We start from the raw sequence: 14,432 nt of genomic DNA on the forward strand, positions 1-14,432 counted from the left end.
AATTATCATAACAATAAGAGTAAAGGACGACTCGATTTGTCGAGTCTCAGTACACGTATATGTTAATTCAATAAACGAATTTAATTTTCATTTAATTAAATTCTATTATTGAATATAGCATTTGATCAAAGTAATCATTTGATGTAAATCACCCAAATATCAGAATTGACGAACAGACGCCATTGATGAACTTGTTTTGTATTTCACTACAACAAATAACAAACACTGATTTTGTTTGGATATTGAATTGTCATGGCAACATTTAATCAAAATTCATTCAAACAAAAACAACAACAGTACACAACCAAATTATTTGTCAATCAATAAAATCTTGATGACGATTGAACTAATCACTGTATTACAACTGGGCGATCCAAAGCTGGTGTACTGAAGGGCGGTCCATTCAGCAATATTTCAAAATTAGCAGCTGGGCTATCCATAGTCTGCATATAATGAAGTAAATTTCGCCAAAATTATCATTCGGACTATAAGTAAAGAATCATAATCCGCCACAAAATTTACACATGACAATTCAATTATATCCAAATCTATGAGCAATTTTTTGAACAACATTTAAACAATCAAAAAAATTAAAGATATTGTGTATCTAACATTTATACAGCAACCGACATGTATTTTCATCTAGTGTCGACATGAATTATGTTTATGGTAGATTACAGGTGATCATGAAGAAATACAAAACAATGTGGATGCTTAATAATTGTTTCTAGTGCTGATTGTATTTGATTCAAGAAAATATAATTTCCAATAAATGATAGGTGTACTCCGTCGTCAGAATATAGCGCTGGATGACGGTCGTCAAAATCTGGATATTTATTCACGTATCCTCCATGTCTAAGTATATAAGACCTCACTCACCTATTTATTCTTGTAACTTCCATGGCATGGTCATCATTTGAGTAACGCCATGAACGCCGGGGAAGAATGCTTGACCATATAAGTGAGCATTTTGGGAGCACACGAGACAAAATTGCTATTGTAAATTTTATGTGATAAAGCAGAGCACTACATGGTACATTTCCAATATCATTCCCAGCACAATGCAATATCAACGCTTGTGGAATTTTGTTGCACAAATTAATAACGCTGTGAACGGTACCAACATCGTCCCATTCCATACCAGACTTGCCTGCCCAGCGCAAAAAAAAACTTTGTTACTTTTTAAGAGACCTAAATTACTACCTGAAGATCTGTTCTCCGAGTGATCACGAGCACTGCATATTATTGAAGAACCAATAATCCATATTTCATTACTAAGACAAGCTGAAAATGTAATTTATTTTGTTAGCTCAATTCTTATATAACGTTTAAAAGATGCAGATTTCCAACGACATAAAGTCATAATTTCTTCATCAGTATGACCGTTTATAGCAAAATGTGTAGCTGCACCTATTCGAAATGAATGCGTGTTGTACTCATTTGGATTACAATCAATAAATTTCATGGTCTTACACAGTACTTTAGAAAATTGATAACGTGTTACACCAGTTTTGTTAAAATGACAAAAAAGTGATCCATTGTTTTTGTGTCTGACTGAAATAAAGTTTAATAACAATCTCACTGGGCAAATATCTGCTTGATTAAAACTTTCAACTGTTAATGTTATAGATAAACCTTTTTGATCTGTTTTTGAAGAAGGAATTGTGATATATGCAGTTTGTGAATGTTGTGAAACATTGACATCAACATTGTTAATGATATGCTGCGTATTGGTATTAATTGTAATTTCACCGATTCTCAAAAATGCAAAGAATGCTAATGAAAACATGGATCTAAATAATGTACATTCATATACTGAAGAACATACAAATTGCAAAGAGTTTATTAGTCGCATTAATATTTCTATAGTTATAGGTTTGCGACTATCTACTACACCGTATAATTTGTCCATCCCTTTCAACATCTTTTGTATAATAAACGACGAAGTCAAATCTGTGAGCTCGTTTATTCGTAAATAATAGCTTAAACCTGATAAGTATACCTTAACCGTTGCAGGGGCATACCCTAATTTTGATAAATAAGCAACATAATTTACAAAATGCGAAATACTGGGCGGCCATGTATTTCCTAAACCTTCTGTTAATCTAAATGAAACAAATGCGGTCAATTCATTGTTATAAGTTTTCCATGTATTCTGAGAGTTCGATGCGTCCAATAATTTTGCTACTTCTTGTCTAAAATGTTCCAAAATTACTCCGGAATGGTAGCTGGATGTGTATCTGCTGTTAATCCCAAACTTTTGAATATCTGAAATTTTTTACGAGAAATACAATCTGCAATTATATTTGTATAACCAGGAATGAACTGTGCTTTTATGTGAAAATTGCCTAATAACGACTAGTACATGTATAGTATATGTCTAACAAGATTCATTATTCGCAAGGCTTTTGATGTCTTCTTATTTAAAATTTCAACCACGGCATTATTATCCGAATTAAATAGAATTTTCTTTTTATGAAATAAATTACCCCATAAGTCAAAAGATAGTGCAAAAGGTATCATTTCTAAATATGATATATCCCTGAGAACATCAGTACCTGACATTCAACAGGCCATTTAAGAAAAGTCCAATTACCTTGGAAATAACAGCCACACCCTTTTGTTGAACCACCAGCGCTGTCAGTAAATAGTTGTAAAACTGAATTTGAAGTCCAATCAATGTCAAGCATGTAGCTTATGCCGTTAAATTTGTCTAAAAATAATTCCCATACCAATAAGTCATGATACATGCCTTCTGTGATTCTGACATATTGATGTGGTTTCTTTGCGTGACTACTTGCCAAATAAATTCGTCTACTAAATGCTCTGCCTGCAGGTAAAGCTTTTGCACAAAAAAATTAATGACCCACACAAAGATTGCAGGTCCCTTAAAGTTATCTTTTTCCTATCCAATACCCATTTAATTTTCGACTTAAACTCCAATACTTTGTCGTCCGGAATTTGTATTAACATTTTTTTCTGTATCTATAAGCAAGCCTTAGTTTTGTTGTTGGGCCTTCTGTTTTTTAGCTCACCTGGCCCGAAGGGCCAAGTGAGCTTTTTTCATCACTTGGCGTCCGTCGTCCGTCGTCGTCGTCGTCGTCGTCCGTCGTCGTCGTCCGTCGTCGTTAGCTTTTTACAAAAATCTTCTCCTCTGAAACCACTGGGCCAAATTTAACCAAACTTAGCCACAATCATCATTTGGGTATCTAGTTTATAAAAATGTGTCCGATTACCCCGCCAACTAACCAAAATGGCGGCCATGGCTAAAAATAGAACATAGGGATAAAATGTAGATTTTGGTTAATATCTCTGAAACCAAAGACTTTAGAGTAAATCTGACAAGGAAAAACTGATTATCAGGTCGAGATCTATCTGCCCTGAAATTTTCAGACAAATCTGACAACCTGTTGTTGGGTTGCTGCCCTTGAATTGGTAATTTTAAGGAAATTTTGCAGTTTTTGGTTATTATCTTGAATACTATTATAGATAGAGATAAACTGTAAACAGCAATAATGTTTAGCAAAGTAAGGTCTACAAATAAGTCGTCATGACCAAAATTGTCAGTCGATCCCTTTAGGAGTTATTGCCCTTTATAGTAAATTTTTAACAATTTTTCGTAAATTTTTGTAATCTTTTACAAAAATTTTCTTCTCTGAAACTACTGAGACAAATTTAACCATACTTGGCCATAATCATTATTAGGGTATCTAGTTTAAAACATTTGTCCGATGACCCCGCCTTCCAACCATCATGGACGACTTGGTTAAAAATAGAACATAGGGGTAAAATGCAGTTTTTGGTTTATATCTCTGAAACTCAGAGCAAATCTGACAGGTGGCAAAAATGTTCATCAGATTAAGATTTATCTGCCCTGAAATTTTCAGACGAATCCGACAACCCGTTGTTGGGTGCTGCCCCTGAGTTACTAATTTTACAGAAATTTTAGTTTTTTGTTATTATCTTAGATATCATTATAATATCTAATATCTAATACTATTAATTATGATTTTAACCTTATTTTAACATGATTTCCAAAGCATCAGTAAATACAGGTGAGCGACACAGGCTCTTGAGAGCCTCTAGTTTCATGAGCAATTGGGACTCCAAGACGACAACACACTGTATCGAAACTATTCATCAGATTTTTACAATCCTGAGTAAAATAAAAAATCATCCAAATTATGATCAAGATTATTTGAATTGGACTCATTAATGACAGCCCACTGAATAAAAGTCGAAAATTTTTCAAATAAACAATTTGATTCTGAATATCCCATAGGCAATGATTTATCTAAAGTATGAAATAATATTGATTAAGTTTAAACCCTAATAGATCAAAATCCCCTGGATAGATTTTGAGTAATCTGAAGGCGGACTTAATGTCCTTTTTACCAATTTCAACATTTGAACCAAATCTTTTAATCATGTCAATAGCATTGTCAAAAGACGAATACTTTACGGTAGTGAACTTTTCATCAATAAAGTCGTTTACACAAGAATTTGGCGGAAAAGATAAGTGCGTAATCAATCTAAATCCACCAGTTTTCTTAGGAATTACACCTATAGGCGAACGCCTTAAATTAGATATAGGTCTGGTAAAAAATGGACCAGCTATGCGCCCATTTTTGAATTCACTCATGGCTTTTTCCCACGCGACCTCAGGATTTTGGATGACCGATCGTAAATTTTTTGATCCAATCCTACATCGTGGTCCAAAATAATTTAACCTAAAACCTTCCCAAAATCCCTTTTATAAGATCATTGCATCGTGTACATTTGGATTGTTGAAAAGGAATTTATTTAATTCTGTAACATTGATCGGAGTAAAGCCAAGACACCATACGTCCAACGGATTAATGAAAGATTCTGAAAAATATGAAATTTAATTGTTAAATGTTTGTGGTGCAGCCATTCTTAGGGCAGGGAATCTGCTTCCTCGAGGTCTAAATCCTTGATTCGAATTCGCTACTCTTTGAAAATGTGTTTGAGTCCTAGGTGCAAAATTTCTAGCAGGTCTTAGTGTATTTTGTTATGTGCCTCGGGCTGCATTTTGAACACGAGGATAGGTCTATTTGCTATTTACTTGTTGTGGACAGAAAGCGTAAGGGTGGGCCAATCCGCATTTCAAACATGAATGGGTGTAAAAGCAATGCTGTCGATATCAAGCTCCCTTAAAATTATAATCATAGCATGGTCGATTACCTACACTTGTCTGTTGAATTGTATTACATTCCGGTTCCCCATTAGCTATGACAGTGTACCATAAAATGCCATCAATGAAAGACCAGGATCTTGTAGGATTGCTTGCCATTCTTAGCCTAAATTGCTGGTCATAACGATAAATCTTCTCAAAACACACATGTGTACCTCTAATAATTGACATATAAGTAGTCAATTCACTAGCTAAATTTAGAAAACGTTGAATAAATATCGTCATATAATTAATAAATGCATCAGTCCATGACTCAATATTTTGAATAGATTTAATTTTGCTGTTTTTGTTTGATAGGATTGCAAATGAACCGGCTGTGTTATCATAACTTATAACATTTTGAGGTCTGTCAATTTGACTAATAAAGTTTTGATAAAGAAGTAATGACAAATCAATAAATTCTCTATTCCATATTTTTTCTTTCAAATTTTGAGATACGTAAACATCCTACTCTGATTAGGTATAAGTATAGGATCATCATTTATCTCACCATTTTTATTAAGCATTTGGCACAGGAGCTGGTATCTCAACTTGCGAAAATGGCGCTTGTACGTTCAGTGTTGGTGCTACGGGTCCTTGCATGGCAGGTTGTCTTTGAATTGGTATAGGAGCCTGGCTTTGTAGAGGAACAGGTGCTTGTGCCTCACCCACAACTGCCCTAAATTCTTGAATTCCCGGATCTGGATTTGCCGGTGCAGCGACATCACGGTTTCTCCTTCCGCGTCGTCTCTATGGTGGTTGCGCTTCAACTACGGGCACTCGTGCGCGCCCATTTCCATTTCTTCGTCGACCAATTCTTGGCATTTGTATAAACAAAATAGTTTAACAATTTAAGTATTTACTAACATTACGCAATCATTATTCTGTCTCTTATTTTTTTTGTCTTTTTTTTTAAACAGTTTCAATGATACGACTTCATTATTTATAGAATAGCTAATCGAAGAATTCAAATATAGAAAAATATTCAACGAGTGACCGAACAACACATTAATTCACGAATGCGCGTAGCGCATGAATTAATTATCAGTGTTGTTCGGTCCACGAGTTGAATATTTTTCAACTAAAAAAATTGAATATTTTTCAACTCAAAACTTTTTCAACAAATGATGTTTTCGATGTGTCAAGTCCACAAGTTCCAATATTAATACTAAAGTCGATCGTTGATTATCGTTTACGAATCCACTACTTCTTATCAATTCTCTAACACTTAACTAACACTACGGTGTTGTTGACCCAAGGGAGCAGTCATTGGAAAGAGTATCTATTGCGGTTTATAAGTTTGTTTGACGGGTTGAATAGTTTTGCTAGTGGGTCGTAGTAGTTTCACTTCAGGGTAACAAAAACGCTATAGAAACACGGGGCGAAACGTTACAATATGTACAACGCGGTTAGGGGGAGCATTGGAACTATGTTCTTTTAATCAGTTTTTATTTGCCATTTGAATAAGATATGTTAATGAAAATATTTTTTATAACTTGTTTTTTGTTCGAAGCGCTTTCTTTATCGAAGCACCGATTATTGATTTGTTGTTTGACCATAGGTTTTTAATGAATCGTATGATTGTAAATTTCGAGTAAATAATTTATTGCAGAATGGAATTGAAAGAAAAAAAAATGTAACAGGATCTGAATGTTTTAATTTTATTTCGTCCTTACCGAGTGCACATTTAGTGTTGACATCCCATATGTTTAAGCCTTTGTTATTAATAACTTTCTCCTTATTCCGATGTAACTGACCTGTTTAGACTGCATAGAAAATTAAATGTTAGTAGTTTATTTTAAACAAAATTCCGAAACCATATAGAATTTCTTCTGTACAGTCTAATAAATTTCAAAGACTGTTTACACTTGAAACACAGGAAAAGTTGTTCGGCTAAATAACCAAGTTTAACTTCTCTTCTTTTTTCATTCCATGCCAACAAACCATTTTCTGTCTGAGTTTATACGTCTGCTTGTACGGTGCCTTTCTTTCGCTAAATTCTATCGGTATTCTTTTCCAAATAAATTTCTTTTTTTCTATTTTGCTAGCGACGTTTTTCGGTGACCATTTAAAAAACAAATGGGCTTTTTAGCGGAATTGCATTAATTGTGGTACAATTCATCGTATTATTACACATTATCATGCGTTTCTATAATTTAGATATCTACTTTCAAAACAATATTTCTTCGGGAAACGGCGTGCATCATTAGTAAGAATGTATTGCAAAAAAACAACCAACCCAAAATAAAAAGCTCAGTCTGTTATGCATAAGAACACATATAGATAAATCGTACAAATGCATACTTATCATAATAAACAGAACATTTAAAAAGTATATATTTAAATGTAAAGAACGAGAAGAAGAATGGGAGGAAGACGACGAAACAAACAATGTCAAATAACGTATTGCATCAAATCCCTCGACACTCTGCATCTATGCAAAGTTACTATTAAGAATGTTTATTAAAAATAAAAGATTAATTTATTATTATTTTTAATTTTCAGATAAGTGTGATTTTTGTTTTATTTCTCATTTTTTGTTCTTTCATTTGAATCGCATCTATGTAAAGTTATTTGTTTTGTGATTGAATATGATACATATAGAAGGCGACGCTAAAATGAAGATCATTTTGCAAATTTTATAGAAAGAAACATTTATCTTTCAACTATTTTTTACCAGACTGAGGCAAATTGTTTGTTTAATACGTTCTAATTTATAACATCGGGTTTTATGTTTGCCGTCAATTTATGGATGTCGACAACAGCAGAAACGATAACTCGTGTCGTAACGTCATTCGGTATCGTGTAACCTTAAATGCAAATGCAACAACAAACAATCATATGGTAAATACGTTAAGCCAATATGGATCTCATCTTTTATAATACACGACAACAACTAACAGAAGCATGGACAGTATTCAATGCGAAGTATTGAAAAATCTTTTTGGGATTGGTAACATTTTCTGTATAACAAATATTGAAACTCGCATTTTATTTATGACTAATTTATGAAGCTTCATCAGTACCTATTGAAACAGAAGCTGCACATGTAATATCATCTTTGCAGATTTTGATTGAAAGCAATTAAGCCCCCGTTTTAATAGAAAATTTATTCTTTGCACAAGGATGTAGAGATTATTGAAAGAAAATCATTTTTTTTTATCACAGTACCTATACATTGACTTATCTGTACTTGGCAAAACCTTACGAAATTTCGGGTTCTTATAATACTCTTCGTACTTTATCTGGCCTTTTTAACTTATGTTAATTGAGGGTCACTGATGAGTATTTTGTAGACGAAACGCGAGTCTGGCGTGCAACATTTTTAACATAGTATCTATGGTGAGTTTATTTATCAATACATGACTGAAAACATCTCAATAGAAGTATGAGCATGTCGAATTTGCTTTCGGACAACAAAAAGATATAAGTAGAATTTAAATTACATTTAGAATTAATATTTCCCTGAAAAGTAACATCTTAATTTACTCTAATTTTGTTTTACAGCATTTTGCGTCTAACTTTGTTTCTCTTGCGACATATTCCATATTTTCTAAACTGCTTAATGAGCTTAACCAACGTTTAATTATATAATAATTCATTTAAAGAGAGTCAGTTGTAGCTATTTAACCAAAATGCATTTGAATATGAAAATAATGATTCAAGCGCAAAAACCATGACTTTATATCATGTATTATTGAGTAGCTACATTCGCTTTCAAATTATTAATATAGTAAGCCTAATGTCGGCCTTACCAAACATCACTTATATAAGACCATACTGAATGTACTGTGATTGAATAGACGCACTTTGTAATCCTTCGAGATTGTTTCATTAACTTACGTGTTTGTTTCCTAAGTATATTGATAAAATGTGTTACACAAGTCAGTTTTGGAATGTAATCAATTTATACAGCTCATCTGTCAAAAAAAACTGTTAATGTTATAAAATAGTATTTACGTAATCTTTCTAATTATCATTATAGTAAGTAAAGTCAATAGTATATTTGTTCAATATTTTGTGATTAGTACAATGTATGTGATTACAATTAGCGATAGTGTACACCATCCATGGACATTTGTCATAAGAAACTGTCAAAGTTATTATTTAGCATTACGTAATCTTTTAAATCATCAATATGGTAAATACAGTCAATAGTATATATATAGAATAAAAATACACTCTTCATAGGTAAAACAAAAACCAACATTGTAGGCAGCATGTTCACTTATTGCTGAGATTTTGGGCTAGAAAGATACTAATATATGTATATATGATAAATATAGACAAAGATGAGTTAACTGTTACACTACATGACGTTATATCATGGTAAGTATTATCACTTTTTTTTTTATAAATTCGTATAATATACATAGTTGAATATGTTACTGTCGAACTGTTTACTCAAAGTCATCACAATTAATATGGTTCATTGTAAAATTGTTCTGTCATTTAGATACGCTGCAAAGTTTAGAAAAAACGTTTGATTCTTATATAGTTTTTTTTGGATTTTAGACATATCATCAAAATTGGCTGCTGGAAAAAAGTGGCTGCTGTCTGGATTGGCTGCTAAAAGTGGCTGCCAGCTTGAGTCTGGTGAAAAACTTGCGATGACAATGGACGAACCGGTTACATTTCTGTTTCATATACTTTTACTAGGTTAATTTTGCCGTCTCCATTACATTTTGTAAATACCCTGTCTTTCAAAATCTACAATGATTTCGTTCAGGACATTCTTGATAATACGGTAAAACTGTCGGATGTCACATTATGCAGCAACAAATAATATTTAAACATTATATTGCTGCTGAATAACTCAGACTTAAACAAAATTGGCCTATCACAAACTCGGACTATAACAAACTCGGCCTATAATTTTTTTATATGAAGAAATAAAGTGAACAAACTCGGAATATGATTTGTAAATTGTGTTGTTAACTGTTTTTTTCCTACTTTTTAAAAAGAAAAACTTAGTTCATTAAAAAAATTATACAAATTTATGAGATAATTTAATAATAAATATTTTTGAAAAAAATATATAAGAAATTTATCAAAATAAATTTAGATCCATCAGATAAAATATGTGTTTATACGTAATACAGTTTAAGTGAAATATAAGTTTGAATTTAATACTTTTGAATGGGATAATTAACTTCTATTTGAAATATTATTGTGAATTTCTCGTTTGTACTTTTATGTTTATAATTATAGTTTAATTACGTTTTTTTATTGTTAAAAGGTGTTTTTATGATTTGCGTGTGTGTGTGTGTGTTTGTATTGTGTTTAATCCTTGGTGTTCATAATTGGTATACAAACAAAGAGAAATTTGACTGACAGTGAATCGTTTGTTAATAATTTCATTAATCTGTAATTCTTTACTAATGGATTCACCAATTTAAAGAGTGATTATCTTTAAATGATCACATCAAACAGATACAATGTTTTTATAAAGGCAAGCCGAAGCAAACATTCATTAAACATATTTCAAAAAATAGATTTGGAGCAAAATTTGAAAAAACAGAGGTTTCCCTGATCATACCAAATAATTCTATAAAATAACATGAACAAATTGTACAATATCATTCTTAGGGAGCTACCATTTGATTTTTATGGAGGGACAAAATTTTTCATCCTAGCCCCCTCCCCCCCCCCCCCCCCCCCCCGCCATTAAAATCAAATGGCAGCTCCCTTAACATGGGAACCGACCACCACTTCTTTATTCAATAAAATACTTTTAATTTTTGGAGCACAATGATGACTTCATTTGGCCATATATAATACCTCTTCTACCAACGTGAGAAGGAAGGTTGGGGCTCTCATCCTAATATTGTTCTAAATACATTATTTCTAATTATTTGGTTAGAAAATAGCTTATGCTAACTCTCTGATAATAATCATATGATCTCGATCGTTCAAACTTAGCTTCTTTCTGTGCATATTTGTTCGACACTCTATATATATAACAATCTTACTTATTAATATTTTATACTAATAAATTCCTAGTTTTTACTTATAACTCAATTCATATTGAGATGTTTATGTTAAATGTTATCTCTAAATATGGAACGCCCAAACTGTCTTATTATGCCCATTTTCATTATATGATGTGCATTTACCGTAATATAATGTGCACTTGTCATTATATGATGTGCAAACACCTTTATATGGTGTCCAATTGACATTATAGGATGTGCAAATATCCTTATATGATGTGGAAACATCCTTATATGATGTGCAAACATACTGATATGATGTGCGAATATACTTATATGATGTGCAAAGATCCTTATGTGATGTGCAAATATACTTATATGATGTGCAAATATACTTATAGCTGTGTAAATGTGCTTATATGATGTGCAAATGTACTTATATGCTGTGCAAATGTACTTATATGTTGTCCAAAGATCCTTATATGATGTGCAAATATACTTATATGGTGTGCAAATATACTTATATGATATGCAAATATCCTAATATGATGTGCAAATATATTTATATATTATGTGCAAACATCTTTATATGATGTGGTTGTGTCATTATATCATGTGCTTGTAAAATTATATGATGTGGTTCGGATTACTTCATTATATGATGTCAAAACGTAATTATATGATGTGCTTTAATCTTTGATATGATCAATAAACATGATCATGATTAGAACGATTACTCTCTACGGCATAACTGATTCCGATCTGCTTCACCGGAATTACTATAAACCAGGCTCAAATCTGTAACTATTATTTGGAAAATGGTTGAGATTTTAAAAGAGATAAACCGTGGCACGTTGGAACCTCGTTTTTAAAGATGAAAAAAACACATCTAATATTGTTGGAAAATTGTCAAAATATAAATTGCAAGTTTAAATTAAATGAATGGGTCTACAATAATGAACATATTACGGTTAAAGTTATCAAATTATGGGTGCAATTTATAGAAAAAAATAGACAGTGCAATTAAAAAAAAAAATAACATTTCAAACATTTCGGAGGAAGATCTTGATCCATTAATACAGGAGCTAGTTGAAGAATTTCCCTGCTGTGGCGAAAATATTATAAAACAACTTTTATTGCAAAAGACAAATATACCGATATTATTTTTCCCTCTTTTTGAATTGCCGCTTTATCTAAATTCATTTTCTATACCAATTAAACCACAGTACTTTTAAAAGTATTTCCAAACAATAGATTTAAAATTTTGTACTCATGCATAATTATACTGGTATGGATGACTGATTGATTGAATGATTGATTTGTGTTTAACGCCACTTTCAGCATTATCGTGCTATTTCGTGGCGGTCAGTTTGTATTGTTTGAAGAAGCCGGAGTGCCAGAGAGAACCATCGACTTTCGGTACACGGTTCGATCCATACCAAAAAGGAAGGATTGGTTTTGGGGGTTATGGCCCTAACTGTTTAGGAATAAGGAACCAAAACAATACTTTTCTAATACTTTGAATAAATTGATTATTTTTTTACCAATTTCAATGAGGTTTAATTCACAGTCTTGATTCTTGGGGTTCTTACATATGTTAAATCTAACCGTGTGTATTTAGATTTTGGATTTTGGGCCCCGTTTTCAAATTGGCCTACAGTCAGGTCGAAAGGGTCAAATCATAAACTTTGTTTGATGTAAAAATAAAACGATTTCTAGGGGTTCTTTGATATGTTGAATCTAACCGTGTATTAAAATTTTGATTTTGGGCTCGATTTTCAAATAAGTCCACATTGAGATCCAAAGGGTCCAAAGTTAAACTTGGTTTGATTATAACAAACAAAAAAATAACCTTGGGGTTCTTTGAGAAGCTTAATCTGAACATGTATTTATATTTTTTTTATTTTGGGCCCAGTTTTCAAGTTGGTCCAAATCGCGGTCCAAAACTAAACTTTGTTTGAATTCAACAAAAATGGAATGTATTGGGTTCTTCTAATATTTTGTATAAATTGATTATTTCTTGACCAATTTCAATGGGGTTTAATTTACAGTCTTGATTCTATGGGTTCTTACATATGTTAAATCTAACCGTGTATCTAAATTTTGGATTTTGGACCCCGTTATCAAATTGGTCCACATTGATGCCCAAAGGGTACAAAATAAAACTTTTTTTTCAACAAAAATTGAATTTTTCATGTACTTGGGTATGCTGAATATAACCGTATATTTAGATTTTGGATATTGGACCATAATTGGTAAATGTCCAATTTCAATTTTTGAAGATTTTTGACCAAATTCATTTTGTGGCAGAAACCTATGCTGTGTCAAATATTTAATCACAATCCAAATTCAGAGCTTTATCAAGCTTGAATGTTGTGTCAATACTTGCCCATACGGTTTAGGGTTCGACCTCTGTGGTTGTATCAAGCTGCGCCTCAACTGCGAGGAGCATATTATTAATACTTCAAAGGGGGGGGGGGGGGGGGTATCGAAATTTGTGTACAAAATTTAAGCGATTCTGTATTTCAAACATGCCAATAGTATAGCTTATATGATGGATACACTAAATCAGTATCTGATTATTTAGCAGGAGTAACTTACACTTGATTCAGATGTCATATCTGTATCTCTTATGGCATCATTTTTGGGTTCAATCTTAATTTCAATATTTTTTTCATGTAAGGGAACAACCATTTAACTTCAAGGAGGGGGGGGTTATGGTTTTTTTTTTTCGCGCATAGCGCGCACATTTTTTTTTTAGTTTTTCAACGCTATCAATCAAATTTTTTTTTCTTCAAAATTTAACACTATAAGGTATGGGGAAAATCTGCATTCAGAATATTTATTTTTGTCATCTGCTTGACCACAATATTTTTTTTCATCAAAATGGGGATCAGAATATCCCCCCCCCCCCCCCCCCCGAGATTAATGGTTTGGTCCCTTAGTTTTTGCAGGGTTTTTCGAAACTTTCCTGATTATACTCCTTTCCATTTAGTAAAAAAAAAAACTTATATTACACTTCCGCCTACATTAAACAAAATATATAAAGTTTGGCTCGAAAGACATCAATTTCTTTTTCGCCTCGCTCCGCTCGCCTCAATTTTTTAAGATACAAATCCTAAGTTTCAATATGTTCTTCCAGGATAGTATTTTTTATCTGCAGCTAAAATTGAATGAAGGTGTGGTAAATATCAATGAGATCATAAACGGCATATTCAAATAAAGTTTTTTGAAGTCGCAAGCATCTTCCACACTTGAAGTTCAAGATCCCCTTCTGATGCAATATTTTATACTTATAATTTATA

This window comes from Mytilus californianus, unplaced genomic scaffold, assembly GCF_021869535.1.
Source record: "Mytilus californianus isolate M0D057914Y unplaced genomic scaffold, xbMytCali1.0.p SCAF_2, whole genome shotgun sequence".
In the NCBI taxonomy this organism is placed as follows: Eukaryota; Metazoa; Mollusca; class Bivalvia; order Mytilida; family Mytilidae; genus Mytilus; species Mytilus californianus.